Source organism: Schistocerca serialis, chromosome 3, assembly GCF_023864345.2.
Source record: "Schistocerca serialis cubense isolate TAMUIC-IGC-003099 chromosome 3, iqSchSeri2.2, whole genome shotgun sequence".
Lineage (NCBI taxonomy): Eukaryota > Metazoa > Arthropoda > Insecta > Orthoptera > Acrididae > Schistocerca > Schistocerca serialis.
This window is the reverse complement of record NC_064640.1, coordinates 308,058,710-308,084,407: the sequence shown is the minus strand read 5'-3', so window position 1 is coordinate 308,084,407 and position 25,698 is coordinate 308,058,710. Positions and strand designations below refer to the sequence as shown.

At 38.7% G+C, this 25,698-nt stretch overlaps 1 long non-coding RNA gene across 1 annotated transcript in view; it reads right to left on the bottom strand.

The window, feature by feature from the left end:
- Positions 1-737: 737 nt before the first annotated feature.
- LOC126470104 (uncharacterized) overlaps positions 738-25,698 on the bottom strand; it is a 42,431-nt gene continuing 17,470 nt past the window's right edge. Inside the window, exons 4-7 of the long non-coding RNA XR_007586126.1 lie at positions 24,382-24,491; positions 24,103-24,292; positions 5,741-5,847; positions 738-2,344 (exon numbers count right to left, since the gene is read on the bottom strand). This is a non-coding gene — a long non-coding RNA (uncharacterized LOC126470104). The remainder of the gene's footprint in view (positions 2,345-5,740; positions 5,848-24,102; positions 24,293-24,381; positions 24,492-25,698) is intronic.

Genomic DNA, 25,698 nt, shown 5'->3' with positions numbered 1-25,698 from the left:
TTTATTGCCACACTTGAGTGAGATGAAAAGTAAGTCTTTTACTGTCGCAACTGCCTATGTGGAGAATTTTTTTTCTGTTCCAGATGTAAGCAATATGAGAACATTAGCATCTCAGAATAATGGAAGTGTAAGTGTGTATCTGTCTCAGAAGAAATTTGAAATGCCTTATAACATTGCAGTAACAAAAAGTGTAAGGAGAAAGTATTTACTTATTCATTTATTTTTACAGAAACTGTGACTAATTCGGTGTCGTAAGTATGGCTCACTAAGTTTTTGTTTTGCACTATAGTACATTAGTGATTTTTTTAGGTGCAGTTTTGAAAATACTTACTGTTTAAGTGAGGTGGTAACTCATGCATGTATATAAGCATTACTTCTGAAATGGTTTAATTGGGACATGTATACAGAAGTAATCATTTTTATTGTGTTTCATGACAAAATTTGACTGAATTATTATCCATTTATTAAATATCATGGATCCTTTACAAGCAATTTATTACTTACATTTCTCAGAAATGCACCTCATGCCACATGAATATTTGATATGTACATGTTGGTTAATAATAGATCTAACAATGGGTGGTAGCACAAAAAAATTCAAGAAGCACCTTCAAATTCAATATTTTGAACAAAGTCTGAGAGGGAGTTTAATGCCACAACAATGCAACAGTATAAATAGTATTCAAATAAATACCAGTACATTAAGTCATTTTCACACCACATTTTTACTTTGATGACACACACACACACACACACACACACACACACACACACACACACACACACACACACACACACACACACTTATATATAACAGATATTACCTGCAATTTCAACAATGAAAATAACGAGTGATGTGGAAATTTCATCAATATGTAACAGAACAGTCATATTACACATACAAACAACTCTTACACAATAAAATGTTGTTAACTATAATGCCTATTTGTTCAATAGTTTTAATACTTATATTTAACAGCTTCTCGTATATCAATTTTTTGTTATGTATTCCAAAATTACTTCATAACTTGAAAGAAGAAACAGGAAAATGAATTCAAACAACTGTTTTCTTAGTCTCCTCTCTACATACACCCAGACTAGTGATACTTACGCCAATTCTCTTCTGAAACTGCTGAAGCTTAGTTTCCTTTTTCACAAACATGCTTTTCTACAGACATTACTTTGATTAACAGTTGCAGAGTTCTAACTACGTTCAATCTTTACACTGAATCTTGCATAAGCATCATCCAGATAGGACAGTTACACTCCCAGCAATATTACATTTTGGTCATGTTTGAATAACCATATTATAAGTGTCTCAAAATACTATATATTAGTTTCTCTTAATTTTACTGTAATTCTTGCATTATTACTGTTGTATAACTATTTATCTACAGTTTGTTTCATTTTCATGTATTTCTTTAAGAAATTAGCAGACTAAATTTGCAATCGAGTGATGCTTCCAACCAGCACAACAAAAGGATGGCAAATACATTTTGTTAATTCATCAGCCATCAATTTAATCAACAAAACATTTCTAGTCATGGAATACTATGAAGGAGTATACCCTTAATCTATTGCAATTACATATGACACACAGCAATATTCTAATTTTTAAGCACATTCAAATTAATGAGAAGGAAGGACAAAAGCTCCTTGTGTGTAGAACAATAAAGGGAAAATATTTCTTCAGGAGTGTGTTACACTGAAGTTCAAGAAAAGAACACACTAAATGGAACATTTATTAACACTCATCACTTTAGATTTTCATTTGAATTTCCATCAAATGCAATCATCAAATTTAGCATATAGGCAAGACACAATACAAGGAAAATCAAATTGTTTTGATTGCTTTCAACACAGAATGATACAACACTGCTCATACCATTGAAATTTTTACTTCAACTTCTGCATCATGCCAATGGTAACCAAAAGTGACTGGAAGCCATTATGAAATCCCAGTAGCCAAATAAGAACATATGGTATGAGTATTTGTGCATTGAAATTAAGTTTAAGGATTTTAACAGAATATTCAGCTTCAAACCAATTCATCACACAGAGTAAAATGACAGTTCTTATAAAATTACAAAGAAACCCATTAAGAAAATATCTTAGACATTGTTTCCTATGTGGCTGGAATGTATTGTGTATTACCTCCCTAATAATACTTATTATTTCTGGTCCTGTCAGAAATCTTCAACAATAATTGCACAATAATATTAAGAAACTCTACATAAGAAAAACAAATTTCTTCACAATACTGGGAACACAGCAGTCTAGTAAAATTGCAAAGGCAGTATTGTTTCTTGGTTGTATCTACACACATTCTGGAATGTGACATTTTCTGCAAATAAATAATAAATTTCAACATTGAAATGTCTCTACACAAACTTCTGATAAAATTATTTAATAATAATAATAATAATAATAATGGTAATGTTAATATTACATAATCAAAATAAGAATTAATACAGTATCCTAAATCATTGAGCACACACTACAACCAGAAGGTATCATTTTTTCCAAACTCAGTTGTTTTACATGATGTAAATGAGTAAATTAATTTTTTGTGTGTGCTTACCTTCTGCACGATGTAATATATGAAATCATGATATCACAGCTAACCTTTGTTTTTGTAAAAGTGATTTATTCAGCTTGATAAACATGTCTAAGTATTTTTCATCATTTTATTAGAAGGGCTGAAATAAAACAAACTGCCTCCATTGTAAACCAAGTACAGTGAAATATGTGGTGAGGAGGAGGAGGAGGAGGTTGGACGTGGGCAGAAAATACAGTGGAACATTTGAAACAACTTACGTATGGTGTAATACATCATACATGATGGGATAATATAACAATAATGGATCCTAAGTGAATGAGTGGCCACATTAGCAAATAATAAAAAAGAAAAAAAATGGGAGGCCATTGTTTATTTTAGATGGTAAATCACTGGAGTTAAGACGTGTGGATTATTGTGTATTATTACTAGAAAGTAACAATTCAAACTAGTTATTTTATATGCCACAAAACTGACCAGCGTGAATAATTTTCCTGTGCACATGACTTTCTTTTTCCATTGCAAAGGAACTACTATTTTTACTTCTACACATTCTGATGGTAACTGTTCTCCACTTTTACAGTGATACACTACCCAAATGTATACATAACTAGGTAAGAAGAAACCTACAACTTAAATCTCAAGAGCCTTTTCTTTTTCTCTTTTCTTCAAATTAAGAGTTTAGAATGTAGAAAATTTGTCACAACTGTGCAAGTGAGATAGTGTGTAATGACAAAAATCCATCAAGATAGTGACACCAGGAAAAGAAAGGGGAGGGGTGGAATTGTAATCAGAGTGATTACAACTTTTACATTAGAGGAAAGTGAAAGAAATTAACATTATGCAGCAATAGTCCTATGTGAATCTCTTTAACCATAATTACATTGTGATACACCTGTGGAGACATTTTTTGAACAACTTTATCATTTGCTCTTCAAGCGTCCTCAAGCTATGTCAATAATTCACCTACTGTTTACAATACAGTGCTCTGAATCAGTGCCTTTACTGTCATCTACCACTGCTTTATACAAATAGTGTGTTTCCAAAGTAAGTATATGAAGTCATACATTTTCATATTTAATTAGTGTATGATCAATATGAAATAGTAGCAGTCCCATTCAACCTACATCTAGGAACAACACACAAAATTTGAACTCCAGAAAAAGACCTTGTCTACTTCATACAGCAACCACCTTACTGTTACAACAAAGATGATTTTATATCTATGAAATTTTCTTGCCTTATCAGCTAACTAATAGCTCTGAAAACAGTTGTTACTTGGCTAATAATGTGAGAGGATTTCATCACTGAAATTCCCTAAGAAAGCTTACATTTTCTTGTCAATTTCGTATCTCTGAAATTTTTAGTTATATACACTCCTGGAAATTGAAATAAGAACACCGTGAATTCATTGTCCCAGGAAGGGGAAACTTTATTGACACATTCCTGTGGTCAGATACATCACATGATCACACTGACAGAACCACAGGCACATAGACACAGGCAACAGAGCATGCACAATGTCGGCACTAGTACAGTGTATATCCACCTTTCGCAGCAATGCAGGCTGCTATTCTCCCATGGAGACGATCGTAGAGATGCTGGATGTAGTCCTGTGGAACGGCTTGCCATGCCATTTCCACCTGGACCAGCGTTCGTGCTGGACGTGCAGACCGCGTGAGACAACGCTTCATCCAGTCCCAAACATGCTCAATGGGGGACAGATCCGGAGATCTTGCTGGCCAGGGTAGTTGACTTACACCTTCTAGAGCACGTTGGGTGGCACGGGATACATGCGGACGTGCATTGTCCTGTTGGAACAGCAAGTTCCCTTGCCGGTCTAGGAATGGTAGAACGATGGGTTCGATGACAGTTTGGATGTACTGTGCACTATTCAGTGTAGGAGATCGCTCCCCACACCATGATGCCGGGTGTTGGCCCTGTGTGCCTCGGTCGTATGCAGTCCTGATTGTGGCGCTCACCTGCACGGCGCCAAACATGGATACGACCATCATTGGCACCAAGGCAGAAGCGACTCTCATCGCTGAAGACGACACGTCTCCATTCGTCCCTCCATTCACGCCTGTCGCGACACCACTGGAGGCGGGCTGCACGATGTTGGGGCGTGAGCGGAAGACGGCCTAACGGTGTGCGGGACCGTAGCCCAGCTTCATGGAGACAGTTGCGAATGGTCCTCGCCGATACCCCAGGAGCAACAGTGTCCCTAATTTGCTGGGAAGTGGCGGTGCAGTCCCCTACGGCACTGCGTAGGATCCTACGGTCTTGGCGTGCATCCGTGCGTCGCTGCGGTCCGGTCCCAGGTCGACGGGCATGTGCACCTTCCGCCGACCACTGGCGACAACATCGATGTACTGTGGAGATCTCACGCCCCACGTGTTGAGCAATTCGGCGGTACGTCCACCCGGCCTCCCGCATGCCCACTATACGCCCTCGCTCAAAGTCCGTCAACTGCACATACGGTTCACGTCCACGCTGTCGCGGCATGCTACCAGTGTTAAAGACTGCGATGGAGCTCCGTATGCCACGGCAAACTGGCTGACACTGACGGCGGCGGTGCACAAATGCTGCGCAGCTAGCGCCATTCGACGGCCAACACTGCGGTTCCTGGTGTGTCCGCTGTGCCATGCGTGTGATCATTGCTTGTACAGCCCTCTCGCAGTGTCCGGAGCAAGTATGGTGGGTCTGACACACCGGTGTCAATGTGTTCTTTTTTCCATTTCCAGGAGTGTATATTATTTCAATGATGTACTTTAAACATAGCTGCGCTACAGCAACGGTTCCACGTAAATCAGACTAAGAACAGCTGACCAGTTGCAAAGGATAAAGTAATCTTTACCTAGGTTTCAATAGATATAAATCTATCTTCTTCAGAAGACGGCAGTATTATAACATTTATATGATTAATGTAACTATGCAGATGTTTGCCTAAACGATAAGGACATATCACTTCATGTTATAATACTGCCGTCTTCTGAAGAAGATAGATTTATATCTATTGAAACCTAGGTAAAGATTACTTTATCCTTTGCAACTGGTCGGCTGTTCTTAGTCTGATTTCAATGATGTGTAGAAAATTCAGCACATCAGTTTTACAGTATGGAAGTGTCAAAGCAAATTTTATAGCAATAAAACTTATGGAATAGTGTTCCAGATATATCATACCATTGGTGGTGGTTCAGAGGTCATGATCAATGCTCTGAATTTTTTTGGATCCTGCTCTCCCACTCAGCAATCAGTGCACTTCTTTTTCTTGGGGAATTTTTCTGAAACTTTAAAACAAATAGACTTTTACAAATTACAGACAAACGATCCACATAATCTAACTTCTTGGCACAATCACAGAACATGCCAAAAGGGTAATTTTTATTTTTACTACTACCAGACCTGAACTTATGAGATCATGTGTTTGTTTCTCTGCAGGAAATCCTTTGCAAAAGCCAAAAGGGACAGTAATTCCAAGGTTAGCAGGAAAGTGGTTCAGTGTTTGTAATCTCCCCACGGAAAATTACCCTCTACCACGCAATAATTAATAATGGTCAATCAAATCATCCACATTTATTCGCTTTTGAAAAGCATCTGATCGGAGTTTCTAGTAATATATGCGCCGACAGCTCGTCGACGCCAAGGTATTTTCCAGTACGTTTATTCTTTGGAATAACAGAGAGACATATATGTATTCTCCATGGTTATTATAGACGTGTAACGAGGACAGCTTTGGAAGTATCTGTTGGAAGATTGTAGGGTTTCTAAAAGAGACATATTTGCTCTTCTTCTTGCTAAAGCGAGCTATTAACGTTTGTGCCACTAGCGGGTTATTCGAAGAGAGAGAAAAACTGTAATTGCAAATTAACTAAGACTTTGAATCAACAGAAAACGGAATATGTAATGGAGATGGATTGAATATATAATTTTCCTCAGAAATAAGGTTTGTGACCCTTTTATTCTAGAGTGAGTGACGAATGAGTTCTTTGTCTGAATCATTGATGATTTTCTTGGCCCTGTAATTAGTGGGGAAGTTTCAGCTGTGACGAAGAGAGCCTGCAATCGACAAGTCTTTATAAAATCGTCCAAAAAGGCTTCGGACACATCTGAAATTCGAAATCTGTCGTAAAAGGAACGAATTGTTCAAACGATCGATTTTCCCAACTGAATGCAGCGCTTAACAATAATAATAGATATAAAAATCTTTTACAGCAAGCCAGCCGCTGAATGTTAAGACGAAGGGCTCCCCCAGAGATTCTATTGGGCTGATTTCACGTAATGAAATATTATATTTAAAATTGTACATAGATAAAGAAGAGAGAGAGAGAGAGAGAGAGAGAGAGAGAGAGAGAGTGAATGTAATTAGAGAAAATACTCAGAATCCTCCATTAGTATAATTGTTTGCCTGTCTTATCACGAATCAGCCTAAAAACAAAACAGGAGGCCCTTACTTTACGGTACAGATTTATGTGTGAGAGTGAAGGAATCATAAAGGCAACAAATACACGTCTTTACAGACAAAACATTACACCAAGTTAGCGGCAAGCTGCATTTCCAATAACATTATATAATTCATTATAATGGCCAATCCGTGACAGGACACGTTTTTGGACGTTGCTAAAATAATTTTGTTCTCTGTTTCATGTGAACTACGACGAGCCAACTTAACTGACGCTTGGAAAAGAGAAGAAATACTCGCAGTCAAATTAAGTGGATCTACAAATAAGAACATAAAACAACACGCTGGGCGCAGAGAAAAGGCCAGATCTATAATTTTATTATTAAAGCTTGCTAGTATAGATGAAGTATACGCTTTTCTATTTAGTATTATTGGATATTTGAACATTGATTAATTGTGTTCATGCTAGATGTAGTTTGATTGACCTGCCCCAGTTGCATCTATCTGTATAAGTACAATAAGAAACTAGTCACAGAAGTACTCTTGTGTGAATGGAGTTACATATAGTGACAGTAGAAGGAAGATATATATATTGACGGTAGAACATTTATATGGTTTTAACTAGGGCAATGTTTAAGATGAGTCAAGCAGAGCAGAGCAGCACGCAACAGCCTTCAGCTGTTAGCACTGATAATAATGATGCAGTAAGAAGTGTTGTAGAACCGATGGCTACAGATAGCGCAATAGAACGCCCTGTAGATACGGAGGGACATGTAACGGCAAGTACGCAACATGGATTAGATCCATTAGTCATTATCATGAGACAGATGCAGATGATAACCGAGAGCATGAATAATATGAATACAAAATTAGCCTCAGTTACTGAAGGGCAGGAAAATTTAAAAACCGACATGAACGCGAAATTAGCCTCAGTTACTGAGGGGCAAAATGATTTGAACGCGAAATTAGCCTCAGTTACTGAAGGGCAGGAAAATCTGAAAACTGACATTAATGCGAAATTCGCCTCAGTTACTGAAGGGCAAAATGATTTGAATACGAAATTAGCCTCAGTTACTGAAGGGCAGGAAAATTTGAAAATCGACATTAACGCGAAGTTAGCCTCAGTTACGGAAGGGCAGGAAAATCTGAAAGCTGAGATTAAGCAGCAGTTACAAGACAGTTTTTCCGAATTAGAGCAGCGGATAGAGACGAAGACCAAGGAACTCAAAGATCAGGCCGAAGAGACGGAACGAAAATTAACTGCACAAATAGAATTGGTGAAAGCTCAATGTGAGGAATCTACTCACCGCGTACGAGTAGAAATGAAGGAGTATGTGGCTATTAAGATAGATACCGTACAGGAACAGGTGGAAATGGTTCCGCAATTAGTACAAAAGCAAAATGCCATGTCATGTGCAATTGCGCAACTTCCTGAATTGGCACGTACGCAGACTAACCTAAAGGAAAGTGTTGAACATCTGACAGAACGTCAAGACGTTATAGACCACCAAATTAATGTATTAACGGGTAAATTATCCGAAATCACATTAGAAAACAAAAGGCTAATGTGTGAAAACGTTGAGCAAAATGTTAAAGCAGCTTTCCAGAGTTTATCTGGCAAACAGGAAGAGAGTTTGTTTGCGAAAGGACTTGAGGAAGTGCGACAGCAGTTAGGTGCTGATTTAGAGCATTGGAAACAAACGATAGAAGAGTCGATGCGCATTTCACAACAAGGCTCAGAACAAATGAATACAGGCCAGCAGCAGAAGTTGGCAGCGACTATAGACCCAGTTACTGCACATTCGCACACGATACCGACTGGTGTAAGTAACTCAAACATTAAATTGCCACGAGCTAGTTGTTCGCGTGAAGTCTTATCTAACGGAGATTACGAAAGCCTTTGCCATGCCGAAGAAAAAATGATAAAGCATCGGCAATTCCAGATTTTTAACACTGACAAAAGGGGGGTCCATCCAATTGTTTTTATTCGAAGTTTCAGAGGAGTGCTACCCAGAAATTGGTCGGAGTGGCAGAAGATCAGTTTCGTTACAGGATATATACAAGGTTCGGGGGCGATCTGGGCTTCGGACATGACTTCTGTTTGCTCGACATATGACGATTTTGAGAAGGCGTTTTTAGCAAAGTTCTGGTCAGAAGGGGTACAGGAACGCCTAAGGCAGGAGGTGCTCTACCCAGAGCCTTTCTCCTTTTCAAAAGGAAGCCTTAGGAAGTATTTTGAAAAATATATAAATAAAACAAGATACTGGGACAGACCTATGCCCTTGCCAGATATAATAAACATACTTAAGGCAAGACTACCAACCAGCATCCAGAATCAATTGATTTACGGCAACGATAAAGACTTGGAGTCGTTCCTCACGACGTTAGACCATATAGATAGTATCGAAGAGAACAACCAGAAAGCCCGTAATAACAGATTCCAATACAGGGAGATAGAACCTCCGCCAAATGGTAGGCAAGGGAATGCACAGAGATCGTTAAATAGTGGAGAAACCCCTCAAAATCTCAATAGTAATACCGGCAATAGCCTTGTGGGGGGCTATCCAAGGAACAACAGGAATGGGAAAAGATACAATCCCGTGTTGGGGAACGAAAGGAATTTCAGACCTCAAGCCTGGAACAATAACAGTAATAGAAAGTGGAATCAACCGGGGGGAATGAACTCAAATAATCAACATCAGTGGGGACGGACATCTGCGAATCAACCGGTAATTACCGAAGTGACGGACAATGTCAACCACCAGGCGAATCAAAATCCAACAAACTTGTAAGGACCCACTCGTGCCCCGGAGGAGCGGTCAACAATTGGTTGAGGGGCAACAGGATATGTGTACCCATGCTATCGTATAATGATGGACGATTACTGGCAGATGAATTGACCGAGGACTTAGAACCTCAAGATGAGGATAAGGAACAGGTGGCAGTAGCCGAAGTGCAAGTCATTTTGGAGACTGTACCTATAGTGGCGGTTTTAGACACAGATGCAACCACAAATGTTATTTTGGAGGCTCTATTCAACAAGATCAGAAATATAAGACGAGTACCAATTTTTCCAGTTCAAAATTGCAGAATAATAGGCGCCGTTGGGGCTAGATCGGCTAATGTAAAAGTGCAGTCACTACTTAGTGTAGAAGTCAGAAATGTAGCAATATTAAGCACATTCCTTGTTGTGAAAAATTTGGTGGTAGACTGCATTATCGGAGTCGACAGCCTACGTCAATACGGATGCAGAATAGATTTTAAAACAGGAAAAATTTGGTTAAATGTAAATAAACAAGAAATTGAGTTGGACTTGTTGAAAAAAGAAAGCCTTACCAGAAAATATAATAGTGGGATCAGTGTGCAAGTAATCAGGACGGCACAAAATTCTAAACAGCACGTAATTAATGAGTTCCAAGTCAAAGGAGATTTCGGTCAATTAGTGTATGAGAAGTTAAATGAATCCGACTGCATTATTGAAGATCAGAAGAAGCAGCTCAAAGAATTATTATTAGCGTATGAAAACGTGTTTGATGAAAGGCCAGGAGTTATTAAGGGATACATATACCATCTCTACGTTAAGCCGCACGAAACGTATTGTAGAACTTTCTATCCTGTTCCCTGGAGGTTAAAGGCTCAAGTTCAAAAAGAAATAGATCGCATGTTGAAATGGGGTTTGATCGAACCCTCTACAAGCCCATACTGCTCCCCATTGTTGGTCGTGCCAAAAGCAAATGGGACTGTGAGACTGGTACTCGACGCCAGAGAAATAAATAAAATCATAATTCCAGTGAGAACACATCCGGAAAACATAGATGAACTTATACAACGGTTCCAGGATGTCCAATATTTGACGAGCATTGATTTGCGGAGTTCTTAATGGCAAGTCAAGCTGGATGAGTTATCAAGGAAATATACGGCTTTCATTTATTCCGGAAGAAGTTACCAATTTACTGTAGTTCCTTTCGGACTCAACATTAGTGCAGGAATCTTTATAGCAGCTCTAGATTATGCACTAGGCCCAGAACTAAGAAGCAGGATAACAGTGTTTGTTGATGATTTGCTTATAGCATCGAAGACTTGGGAGGAGCATATTACCTTACTGAGTCGGGTGTTGGACATGTTCAAAACCATGGGAATAACTGCTAACCTATAGAAATCCCATTTTGCACTAAACAGAATCAAGTTCCTGGGGCATATAATTGACGCAAAGGGAATTTTACCAACTAAGGAGAAGCTAATTGCGATTAGTAAGTTTCCAACACCCAGAAATAGGAGGCAATTAAAAGGGTTTATGGGTCTTGCCTCATTTTTTAGAAGATTTATAACAAATCAGGCCATGAACGCAGCAGCTCTAAATAGTTTGCTGAAGAAGGATGTGCCCTGACTCTGGACATTAGAGTGTCAAGAAGCATTCGAAGAGATAAAGAAGCAATTAGTAAATGCAACGCTTTTGTACCATCCGGACATGCAAGAAGAATTTTACTTGTCAACAGATTCGTCAAATGTGGGTCTTGGAGCGTGCCTTTTCCAAGTACACAAGATAAATGGACAACTTACCTTCTGTCCTATTGCGTTTGCTAGTCGTGTTTTGTCCAACTATGAACGAACTTACACGACGACAGAATTAGAGGCACTTGCGGTCATCTGGGGATTTAAAAAATTTCATTATTATCTATATGGGTCAAAGACTTTTGTATATTGCGATCATCAATCATTAACGTTTTTACAAACGTGTAAACTGTTACACCCCAGACTGGCTAGATGGACTCTCGTTCTGCAACAATACCAGTTTAAGATCGTGCATCTCTCAGGACAGCAAAACATTATTGCTGACGCTCTATCAAGGTCACCACAGGGTTTAACCAAAGAGATTGAAGTAAATAATAACTAAGAATTCCCTGTATTGCTGCTGCAGGAAAATCCATTTAAGACGTACTACGTCAATTTGTGTGTGCATATGGCCCAGTTACAGAAAAGAGATGCTCAATGGGGAAGTGTCATTCAAAGGTTACAACAGCAACCTTCGGATCAGATGGCAAATTATTACAAGCTGGTAAATGGCGTATTATTTTTCCGCTGTGGAAGGCCAAACAAAGTCCGTTGGTGTGTTTGTATACCTGAGGCACAAATAGAGAAACTTGTATGGTTCACTCATTTAACCTGGGGACATTCCAGTGCGACAAAATGTGCAGACAAGATAAGTGGGTACTGTTATTTTCCCAACATAAAGCGCAGAGTGCATGAGGTCTTAAAGAGATGCATAATCTGTCAAACAACAAAGCCGGATTCAAAAGGGACTAAGCACCCATTATGCTCTATATTAGTGCAAGAACCAAAAGAATTAATTTCGTGCGAACTGTGTGGACCGTTACCTACTTCAAGAGGTGGTGTTAAATATGTGTTGGCATTTCTAGATGTGTGCACGAAATACGTAAAGCTATACCCGATAAAGGCGGCTACAGCTAGAGTAATTGTACTAAGATTGATAAGGGATTATCTTCCACATGTTGGTACACCTAAAGCGATCCTAATAGACAATGCTAAGATATTCACGGGACTCCGATGGAAACAGGCTTTGTCTCAAGTCGGTGTGAAACAGATACTATCATCATTTTACCACCCACAAGGCAATTTGGTTGAGAGAATTTTTAGAGAGTTCAATCGATTTATGAGGGCGTATTGCCATAATAAGCAGACTGCGTGGGCAAATTATGTGGAAGAGTTTGAGCAGATATACAATAACATGCCCCACTCCTCAACTGGATATACACCTCATGAATTGATGTTCGAAGCAAAAGAGGAAAACTTCTGGACTGAACATATGCCCAAAACTCAGGAAACTGAGATGCCTTGGGAAGAAAAAATAAGACAAGCCATCATAAATATGACGAAAAAGGCTGATCAGAGAAAACAACAATACGACAAATTAATCAAGAGGGTACAGACATACCATGTCGGAGAGAAGGTACTAGTCAAAAGACATACCAAATCATCCTTAATAAAGAAAAGTATAAAGAAATGGGAGTACCATATACTGGCCCATACATTATCCTACAAATTCCGAATCCTGGGGCTTATTTGTTAGCATACCCGGGACCGAACAAAATAAAAGGGTTATTTTCCCATAACGACTTGAAAAAATTTAATGAAGATTAGAAGATAGGGAGGAATGGTGTTGCGAGTGACAGAGATGAACGCTCGTAAAAAAATAAATAAATAAATAAAAAAAAAAACATAACAATAAACTGTGTGTGTAGTGTTAGAAAACTTTAAATTGAAATAGTTAATCAGTGACATAGATTATAGAAATAGTCCTAGGAACAAGATTGTAAAACGAAAACTTATGTTATTTATTGTAAAATGTTTTTTTTTTGCTAGAGGCACAAATCACTCTTCTCCAAATCGTTATATAAATCGATCCCTATCTTTCCTTTAGAGATCTATTTCAAAATTATTTTTTTTTCTTCTATAGGCTATCCTATCTTCTATGTACCGTAGGCTGGGGGTCTAGGCTTAAGAGGTTTTCCAAGGTTTCCCTGCATAAGAAAGTTCCCGAATGGGTAGACCCTGATAACAGTTTCATGAAAGATCATCTTCCTTGGTTGTGCACAGCAGACATAACACCTTGATGCACGTAAAAGCAATACAGCCGCGGTACCTGTCTCTTCATTTCTTCCGTTTTCAATATTTCTATTCTTCGTCTGTCTTAAACACAATATTCTTTTTCAGTCGGAGGACTGACAATTATCACTTCCGGGTTATCCACACTAATAGATAGCTCGCGAAGTGTGTTCGGTAAATCAAAATTGAGCTCACAAACTTCGCTCGCTGCGAGGGGCATTGTAATCTCCCCACGGAAAATTACCCTCTACCATGCAATAATTAATAATGGTCAATCAAATCATCCACATTTATTCGCTTTTGAAAAGCATCTGGTCGGAGTTTCTAGTAATATATGTGCCGACAGCTCGTCGACGCCAAGGTATTTTCCAGTACGTTTATTCTTTGGAATAATAGAGAGACATATATGTATTCTCCATGGTTAATATAGACGTGTAACGAGGACAGCTTCGGAAGTATCTGTTGGAAGATTGTCGGGTTTCTAAAAGAGACATATTTGCTCTTCTTCTTGCTAAAGCGAGCTATTAACGTTTGTGCCACTAGCGGGTTATTCGAAGAGAGAGAAAAACTGTAATTGCAAATTAACTAAGACTTTGAATCAACAGAAAACGGAATATGTAATGGAGATGGATTGAATATATAATTTTCCTCAGAAATAAGGTTTGTGACCCTTTTATTCTAGAGTGAGTGACGAATGAGTTCTTTGTCTGAATCATTGATGATTTTCTTGGCCCTGTAATTAGTGGGGAAGTTTCAGCTGTGACGAAGAGAGCCTGCAATCGACAAGTCTTTATAAAATCGTCCAAAAAGGCTTCGGACACATCTGAAATTCGAAATCTGTCGTCAAAGGAACGAATTGTTCAAACAATCGATTTTCCCAACTGAATGCAGCGCTTAACAATAATAATAGATATAAAGATCTTTTACAGCAAGCCAGCCGCTGAATGTTAAGACGAAGGGCTCCACCAGAGATTCTATTGGGCTGATTTCACATAATGAAATATTATATTTAAAATTGTACATAGATAAAGGGGAGAGAGAGAGAGAGAGAGAGAGAGAGAGAGAGAGAGAGAGAGAGAGAGAGAGAGAGAGAGAGAGAGAGAGAGGGTGAATGTAATTAGAGAAAATACTTAGAATCCTCCATTAGTATAATTGTTTGCCTGTCTTATCACGGATCAGCCTAAAGACAAAACAGGAGGCCCTTACTTTACGGTACAGATTTGTGTGTGAGAGTGAAGGAATCATAAAGGCAACAAATACACGTATTTACAGACAAAACATTACACGAAGTTAGCGGCAAGCTGCATTCCCAATAACATTATATAATTCATTATATGTTCTGACAAGCTACCCTCCCAATTTGTTCTCAAAAAAATACAAGAAAGAGGGTTGACTTGGAAATTAATTGCTTATCTCCACTTTTATAAATCCATATTATTACAGCATATTTTAGTCTTTCAGGAAGTATGCCTTGACTCACTGACTGATTATAAAGCTAAATAAAAGAAAACGTTGGAAGTCAACTAGTATGTACGAGTTATTTGATCTACTACGTCCCTCTGAACTCCCAACTCTTGAAATTATCCTCATTTTCCTACAAGTTTCTGTTAACCTTCTGCTCCCCGTATTTTATTCCTACTACCTTCAGAATTTTGAAGAGTGTATTCCAACCAACACAGTAAGAAGATTTCTCTAAATCTCCAAGTGCTAGAAATGTAGGTTTGTCTTTCTACAGTGTCTCATTTAAGATACATAGTGCAGTCTGTATTGTATTGCATGTTCATTTCTTCAGAACCCAAACTTCTCTTCCCTAAGGTTGGCCTCTACCAGTTTGTCCATTCTTCTGTAAATAATTAGCATCAGTATTTTTGAACCATGACCTATTAGGCTGACAATTCAGAGATATTAACAACTGTTGCGACTTGGCTCCTTTGAATTATTACAATCACCTACTCCACAGCCTTGTGTCAACCTAGGTCTTTCAGATCTCGGTGAAATTCTTTTTTCTGTGTCGCCATCATGAGTTGTCCTAGTTTTATCTGGAGGGACTGAGTCCATACAATAGTAGATCCTTTCTGAATAAGGGGAATAAGTACTCCTTCTCTAGTCATCTGGTTTACGTAATAAAATGAACTAGATGGCACAAATGGTACAGAACTAAAGCACTTGCCCAACCTAAGCTGTGACACGATCCGTGCCAGAAGACAGCTGCTAAGGAGCACGAGAAGGTGCACGGCTGGACTGCCTAGATTTATTGGGTTGAATTAACAGCACTCCCATGCTGGACACACCCCCATTACATCTTTGGCTTACAATGGAGGCAGCAGCAGGAGCATGTACGTTAAGAAACTGGAAATCTGTAGGATTTCCAGAATTCCACACTTATATAATGAATGTGGTAAACATAAGAATGACAGAAAATGCATGCTCACTATGTAACAACTTCCAGTGGCTTCAGTAAATCTTTCTAACCATAGGAAGTAGGAGCACTGTAAGAAATAACCACAGTACTGTTCAGATGACAGTCTGGTTTACTGACTGGTGAAAAACAGACGAGGTTGCTGGAGGCAGTGTACACAGGGTGCAGCCTCAAATAGAAAGCACAATCTATCCAGGGAAGCTAGCAACAGTATTCCAGGGGAAATATTCACAATTAGAGTATGTGCAGAGAAGTATCTATGTAGGTGTTACGAGGATCATAGCATCTGCATTCATTCATACAGCCAAGTTGCTCTGAAATCCCTATCAACCCCTGCAATGAGATCAAATATATTTTGCAGAGTGAAAACCTGCTGTCAGTCTCTTGTCACTCAGGAGTTAGTAGTAATGTGCAAGCTAATAGGCTTGCCGCCACAGGGGAAATGACCATTTGTTGGACCAGAACCTGTCCTACCCATCATCACTACTTCAGTGGTAAAATTTAATACTATGTAATTGAATCACAAGACAGCATGCAAAATATTTGACTACAATCCAAAAACAAAATTGTGGCAAGCCAATGATGCCAGAACCATGTTCTAAGAAAATTTCTGTAATTGTGGGGTTAACAAGAGGCAGATTTAACTTTTAGATCTAATGAGTGGGCATAGGAACCTCAAGAAACACCTGCACACAAAGGGTATCACTAAGTGGGTCTGAGACTTCTATCCAGTCACATATTGACCAGTCTGGTATGGTAATAGAAGATAGCAAAAGTAAAGCCAAACTTTTAAATTTCACATTTAAGAAATCATTCACATAGGAGAATTGTACAAACAGACTATCATTTGACCATCGCACAGGCTCCCGTGTGGAGGACATAGAGAAAAATCCCTGGTGTAGAGAAACAGAATTTCAAGCAAATAAGTTGTCAGGTCTTGATGGAATCCCATTTTGGTCTTTCAAAGAGTACTTTACAGAATCGGCCCCTTACTTAGCTTGCATTTTTCATGAATCTCTTGCCCAGTGCAAGGTAGCAAGCTACTGGAAAAAAAGCAAAGGTGTCCCCTGTGTATAACAAGGGCAGAAGAACGGACCCACAATATTACAGACCAATATCCCTAACATCATTTCGCTGCAGAATCTTTGAACATATTCTTAGTTCAAATATAATACATTTTCTCGAGAGGGCAGAGTTTCTGTCCATAAATCAGCATGGTTTTAGAAAGCATCGCTTGTGTGAAACTCAGCTCACTCTTTTCTCTTAGGAAATTCTGTGAAGCACGGATGAAGGGTAACAGGCAAATTCCGTACTCCTAGATTTCTGTAAAGCATTTTATATGATGCCACACTGCCAACTTTTACTGAATGTACAAGTATATGGAATAGGTTCCTGGGAATGTGAATGGCTCTAAGGCTTCTCAATGAGCAGAATCTGGTATTTTGTTCCCAACAGTGAGAGTTTATCAGAGACAAGGGTATTGTCAGGAGTGCCCCTGGGAAGATAGGATTCAAGAGATTGGGGCTTGTATGGAAGTATATAGACATTTGTTTTTCTCACACTGTATTTGCAAATGGAACAGGAAAGGAAATGACTAGCAGTGGTACACCTTACAGTGGTTTGTAGAGTACGGATGTAGATATAGAGAAAGAAGTGACATTTAATCTTTCAATGTGAAGTACTGGAGAGCAAAAGATACAGAATGTTTGCATGTTGAAAAAGAAGTACCAATTTCAGCTGCATTAGGGCATTGAAATAATTCTGTGACAAGTGAAAATCTGTGCTACAACGGGACCCAAACCTGGATTTTCTGCTTTATGCCAGCACTTGCCTTAACCACTCTGGCTATTTGAGCATGCTTCATGTCCAACCCAAATTTCCAAATTGTTTAACACTCATTCTGTAGTGCTCCCTGCCCATTACCCTCTTTGCTCATGGCATCTTACATGATTCCTGCAAGAGATTGGACCTAGGGTGCATCCACTCTGAAGATATCATGAAGTACCATCAAGGCTTAGATACTACAATTGTGTGTATGGCATCTGTTTTTTTTTTTTTTTTTTTTTTTTGGACATGTCTAATTCCTGAAGAAATTGCAGCTAACAGAGAAAGTAAAGGGAATCATCCTACTACTTAAGGCTATTAGTTAGCTTTCCTAGTATGACAGGGGGAGACATTGTACAATAACCTCAGTTTCAGTGTGGACATCTGGAGGCTAGGAACCACATTTGTGTCAACTTGTGGAACCTAGCCAACAGGGTCACACAAAAATGACATTGCTGATAAATGGGGTTATGTTCAGCTGTTTTACCTCTCTGGTTAAATCCCATCAATCAAATCAAGTCTCTCAGTATCTTGCCTCCAAGCTCATCTTTGTGTAATAGCTCTTCCCCTTAGTTATGTATGTAACAAAAGGGGTTCACACCAACAACGGTAAATAAGCTTAAAAAGTTAAATTTTCCTTCAAGAGGATTCTCACATAGCTCATAATCTTGGAACTTTTCAAGTGTTATGGTGTGAAATACTGCATAAAAAGCTTTCTGTTGGTTCACTATGGTCATGTGATGATATCGACCTGCAGAAGGTGACATGAGCAAGCAAAATCGAGTCCCAAGAACATTACACACACACATAATGCCTTCTTGAAGTCTCTACCTATGTCTAGTTCACTTTGTATTGTCAGTGTTAACACATGTGTCTCATATCTTGTGACTGTTCTTTTTTTAATGAAGAGGTTTTTTGTCCTCTGTCTTCTGACTGGTTTGATGCAGCCGACCACGAATTCCTCTCCTGTGCTAACCTTTTCATCTTTGAGTAGCACTTGCAATGCATGTCCTCAATTATTTGCTGGATGTATTCCAGTCTCTGTCTTCCTCTACAGTTTTTGACCTCTACAGCTCCCTTGAGTACTATGGAAGTCATCCCCTCATGTCTTAACAGATGTCTGATCATCCTGTCCCTTCTTCTCAGTGTTTTCCACATGTTCCTTTCCTCTCCGATTCTGTCCATAACCACCTAATTCCTGACCTTATCAGTCCACCTAATTTTCAACATCAGTATGTAGCACCACATCTCAAATGCTACAATTCTCTTCTGTTCCAGTTCTCCCCACAGTCCATGTTTCACTACCATACAATGCTGTACTCGAGACATACATTCTCAGAACTTACTTTCTCAAATTAAGGCTGATATTTGATATTAGTAGACGTCTCTTGGCCAGGTATGACCTTTTTGCCATTGCTAGTCTGCTTTTGATTTCCTCCTTGCTCTGTCCAGCATTGGTTATTTTTACTGCCTAGGTAGCAGAATTCCTTAACTTTATCTGCTTTGTGACCATCAATCCTGATGTTAACTTTCTTGCTGTTCTCATTTCTACTACTTCTCATTACCTTCATCTTCAATTTACTCACAATCCATTCTCTTTACACTGTTCATCCCATTCAGCAGATCATGTAATTCTTCTTCAGTTTCACTCAAAATAGCAATGTCATCAGGTTAAAGAGGTTACATTTTATGAAATCAGTACATGTATCTTGTTACATACACTCACCACAATGGAAAAGCCCACACTGGTGACCTATGACAACAATCAATTTCTGTGGACTCTGGAAATGCACAGTGTTACCTTACACCAAACAATGAACACTGACACACAACAAAAGTTATTGAGACCTTTCACCTATACTGGTTTGGTTTCGTTTGGTTTCTTGTGGGTTGTGGGATATGTTGAACAATATGGAACAATGAAAGTATGAAACTACAAGTGAGGTTGATTAAAACATTCTCCTCCCAAATGTGTACAAGGACATGTGGATGGTGCATCACAGTTCTGTTACTATCCTTGGATCTTATTGACTTCTTTATGGAAGATGAAGAAAGGACACTGATACAAACAGATGTTCCTGGGCATGCATCAAATTTTTATGCACAAATACATCATTGTGACCACACCCCTCATGATTCAAATTGTGTTTCAGCACTGATTATAGAGGTGACAAACCAGATTCTTTCACCTTGTGGAACCTGGCTGACAAGCTCACACACTAATATTTCCAGCTTATTTTCGAAGTCATTGCCTACCAATGGTGCCAAATTTGACAACACGTCCAAATTGAATTACATGGTGCCGCATGGGCATATTTCCATCAGTGTTCATAGAGTTCAGCACTTTTTATCTGAACTGCCACAATTTCTGCCCAAACTTGTCCAAATCCCCCATACCAACTTACTCCTGTGGTGTGACACCTTTAAAGGCAAATCACATTCTCTGTCCCTGCCAAATTCTGCAGGGCAATCTTTGATGGTCTGCATAACTTATCACATCCTGGTATTCATCCCACCACAAAATTAGTGACTGAGGGCTTTGTGTGGTCAGGTGTTTAAGTGGACTGCAGACAGTTTATGCACACCTCTTGTTTGCCAATGCAACGGCTAGGACACCACAGTTTTCTGCAATAGGGAAAATATGACATGCTAAGACTGACTTCAATGTGTCCATTTGGACCCGGTTGGTCCACTACTTGAGTCAAATTTGTTCCGATATATTTTCTCCGCAACTGACAGGACATTACGTTGCGTGGAAGCTGTACCTTTAAAGGATATGATAGATAAATCTACTGCTTTGGTCTTTGTTCATCTGTGGATTCCTTGTTTCAGTTGCCCATCATCAATTTATACTGACCAGGTGTGTCACTCAGCCCCATCTTTTTATTCTTGGTCTTTGTCTATTTCATTTTGGAGTGTGCATATCAACACCCATGACTCTTGTCTTATGATCAATCACATTTAATAAAGTGGTTGCATTTTGTGGTATCAGTACATTCATTTTATTCCGCATATCACCACCACACATGAAACAACAACCATCTAACTATGTATTTTTGTACAACATACTCTAAAGCCTTGATGGTGGAGAGGCCTTATGTGAATCCACTGTATGGGACCAATGAGTTATTCTGTCGTATCTTAATGTAATGTACAATTACTGATGTTTGAAGAAAGATAAAAATAAAAAAATTCGCAATATCTGTTCAGTTTTAATTCTCTTGCTGATTTTCATTATTTGCATTACTTTTCCTTACTTGCTTAGTTACAAATTTTTATTATAATAGCTCAGGAATAATCTAGTTTTCTACTGATTTAATTTTAAATATCCAGGTAAATCTGAATTTTGTCAGTAATGTGTCCACCTTAAACATTCAACAAGAGAGAGAATCTTGACAGTATGGTTAAAATGTGTGTTTAAATGATGCTGTAGTCATGAGGTGGCAGAATCTGACTGGTAGAATCAACAGAAACAAATGTCTGCTGTCCTTGGCTGGATGTTCACAATGGTAACACAAGATGGACAAGTGAACAACATGCCAACAGACTGACGAGTTACTGAGAGAGAAACCAAGATGATGTGATAATGTAGTAAAGTAAATCTAGAGTTAGGTACAATGGCAACTATACACAACTGAAGTGAAGATAAGACATGAGTTTATGGCCATGTGGTCATATTTATCTCATCTGCAGCAAGAACTATTGTTGAAGCATACATTTGAGGAACTTCAGGGTGGCACTTTCTTGGAAAACTGCAGCACTTTACAGGTTCTGCCACTATCAGCCATCCAAGTCCATTTATTCTACTGGGTATTCAAATTTGTTGGGTCAAGACAATAAATGTGTTACCAACAATTTGAATCCTTCGCTCTCTGTATGACATTTTATCTGTTATTAAAATTTTGTAAGGCACTTTAAATACATTCAACAAATAAATACATAGACAAATGTCCTTGTTGGTGCTTCACATTTGATGTTTGTTCTGTGTGCTGGTGAAGTTTCAAACCATTCTTGCAGACGTCAGAGCCATAGTACAGTGTCAATTTGGCATCTACATGCAACTCACATTACAATCAGCGTGCTGTTATTGGATTCTTGTGTTCAGAAAAAGAAACCATGGTGAACATCCATAAATGTTTGTGTGCAGTGTATGGTGGTGCTGCAGTTGATAGTAGTACAGTTGGGCAATGGATAAAGGAAGTTAAAACCTCAGGAAATGCAGAAACAGAGCTCCATGATCAACCAGGTTCAGGACGTCCTGTCACAGCCACTGCTCCAGACATCCACCCTACAGTCCAGACCTGATACCCTCAGACTTCTATCTCTTTGGGCCGCTTAAAGATTCTCTATGGGGGAAAACACTTTGAAGATGATGAAAGGGTCATCTATGCAGTGAAAACATGTCTATGCCTACAGGACAAGAGCTTTTACCGGTGGGTAATACATGCTCTTCCACAACATTGACATATGGCCATAGGACGTGATGGAGACAATGTAGAAAAATAGGACGTGGACAAGACCTGTTTACCATGTCACCATATTCTGACTCTCAACAATAAATATGTTCCGAGAATAAAATGTGGGGCATTACTTATTGAACGACCCTCTTAGTATAGTCTAACAATTTCTGCACTCTGCTGTGTATTTTCTCCTTAGAATCTTTATTGTTGTGTGGTTTGTATAATATGGAAGTATTATGGTTCTGATGTCTCCTACAGTACCAGTTTTTTAAAAAATATTTTATAGCTTCTACTGGCAATTTTTTTTACAGTCTTCTGTGTTGTACTTTATTTGATATACTTCAAGTTTAGTCTGTAGAGCTAATAATTTATTGTTTTATAAGCAACTACATCATATCAGATGTTATTGGTACACTGGTTTAGCATGTGTCAACATGCTACTATTCCTGTTTAAAAGATATATAGATGTTTTATTATTCAATAGCTATCTCAGCTACTTATCAAATATTTATATCTACACTAATAATAAAACTGTAAAATCATCATGTTGCCTGTCTCTGTTTACACACTGATCTCCAAAACTGCTTGGTGAATATTCATGTGGTTTGCACAGGTAACTAGTCTAGCTGGAGGCAACCTATAGGATTTATTTCGAAACTGGACCGCAGATAAAAATAGTGTAATTTGAATTTTAGGAGTCTTCTCAGGTTAGTAGCTCAGATATTTGCCTTAGTGATGGTGTTGTATCCAAAGAACCAATAGATGATGCTGTCAGTTTTTTTACCTCAGTGACAGGAGTATTTTTAGAAGTTTACATCAGTGACAGAATTAAATACAACAATCTTATCTTTCTGAATACAAACTAACAGTGAATTTCCAGAATGAGATTTTCACTCTGCAGCAGAGTGTGCGCTGATATGAAACTTCCTGGCAGATTAAAACTGTGTGCCCGACCGAGACTCAAACTCGGGACCTTTGCCTTTCACGGGGAAGTGCTCTACCATCTGAGCTACCAAAGCACGACTCACGCCCCGTCCTCACAGCTTTACTTCTGCCAGTATCTCGTCTCCTACCTTCCAAACTCTGCAGGAGAGTTTCTGTAAAGTTCGGAAGGTAGGAGACGAGATACTGGCAGAAGTAAAGCTGTGAGGACCAGGCCTGAGTCGCGCTTCGGTAGCTCAGATGGTAGAGCACTTGCCCGCGAAAGGCAAAGGTCCCGAGTTCGAGTCTCGGTCGGGCACACAGTTTTAATCTGCCAGGAAGTTTCATAACAGTGAATTTACTTGGCTAGGCTATACAGATTTACTGATTTCACTTTGTGTGTTAAAGACTTTAAAAAATGCTTTGCTTGTTTCATTATGTTTCATTTATATTTGACTTCTTCACTAGGAAAACATTTCTTTACAAAGTGATCCTGTAACAGTTCTGTTTTTACTAAGTGAGGTACGGAACCCTAAAAAGTGACAGATGCAAACGCCCTTCTTTATCCACTGTTAAGCACGGGCGTACAGCCAGTATCTGTATAAAAAGCTCACATGCTTAACTGGAAAATACTTATAATTTTGCAAGTGTGTTTATGCTTCTGTGAGTGTTTTACATTTCTCTGTCTATAAGTTAAAAAAATTAACCTCTTAGCCATCTTTATGATCCTTGGAAAGTATTTCATTTCACAATGGAATGTCTATTTAGCAGAAACATGAATGTTATAGTAGACTAATCTCTACTCCAACTAAAATTTGAAAACCTGCAATTGGAATTATTAAGCTAATGTTGCGTAGATATTCCTCTTAATTCATAACTGAATGCCAGTTCTCACCTTTTGTGAAGCCGGATCCTGTGAAACATCCAATGAATCATCAGAATCTAAGAGGTTTTGAATAGACTGTGCACTCTGCAAAGTCTGTTTCCCTCCATTACCATTGATATGATTAATTTCTTCTTCCTCAATACTACCAATGCTCAAAAGATTTGGCTGTGACTGAGCAAATAGTTTTGCTCTCAGCAACCTTCCGAGATGAAATAATACATGTTAGGAAACAATTTACCAAAAATCAGATAACTGCATTACAAATGATTGTAAATTTATAAGACCTACCTCAATTCTTCTTCACGTTTTTGCATCTCTTGTAACTCTGCTTGTATCTTCTCTTCAGCTGATTGGTAGCCCTTTCTCACTGGAGTCTTTACCAGGTCTTCATCTGAATCCTGTACAAAATGCTTCTTATATGAAATGTGTCAGTATAAAAATTACTCTCTCCCCTCTATAATTTGCTACTATGAGGGACGATCAAAACTTTCCATTTGAGTATTTTGCTGCAGCATGTACACAATGTAACATGACTCTGATGTGGGTATATAAGCACCCACATATGACAAAGTATTAGTGTGGCATTCCTGTCTTTCCAATGCGTCTGTGTGCAGTAAATGTGGAAATGTGAACTATGGCCATATTACCAAATTCATGTTAACAGGAACAACATGCTGTTATTCTTTCCTTGGTTGCTGAAGGACAAAAACTGGAAGACATCCACTGGAGAATGAAGAATGTGTATGGCGCAGCATGTCTATAAAAAAAACTCCCATTGTGGAATGGTGCACCAAGTTCGTAATAACAGATGTCCCCATATAGGAAATGTAATGCAGAAATTACACAAACTCATGTGGGAGACACTAGAACCTGCCCTATAGTCCTGATCTCTTGCTCACGTGATTATCATGCCTTTGGTCCCTTAAAAAAAGTCCTTAATCCATTGAAAATTTCTGTCAGATGAGGATGTAGAACAGCCAGTTAAGAACTACTTCATGCAGCAGGACACGATGTTATACCAAACAGGTATTTTTAACCTGATGCATTGTTGAGAGGATTGCCTCAATGCTCATTGTGATTTTGCGTGATTGGCATACCTATTCTGAACAGTGTGGTTTTTCAAATAGAAACTTTTTGATCACCCCTTAAATGTCATGACATGTACAGCTGGAAGTCCAATGATCTACATAGCAAAGAAACAAGTGAATATTATGGTTTAGTATCTCAAATGATGCTCCCATTAGACATGGTAACTGGTAATGAAATTGGCTTTCCTATTTTGAAAGGGACCATCTTGGCATTTGCATTAGTTTAGAGGAACCATGAAAAACCTACACATGGATGGCAAGATAGAGATTTGAGCTCCCTTTGCCTGGAATGTAAGGTCATTGTTTCAACAACAATGTTACATTTCTCAGCAAATATGTACGGAGTCTAAAAACCAATGGCTCAGGTACCATGTTGCATAGTATCAAGTAAACATAATGAAACACACACTTCAGTTGTGTGGCAATAAAACTAGGACACTATTTCCTGTACAACTGATTTGCAATTAGCAAACAATGGAAAATCCATAATAAAAACAATAAGCATTACATTGCTCTT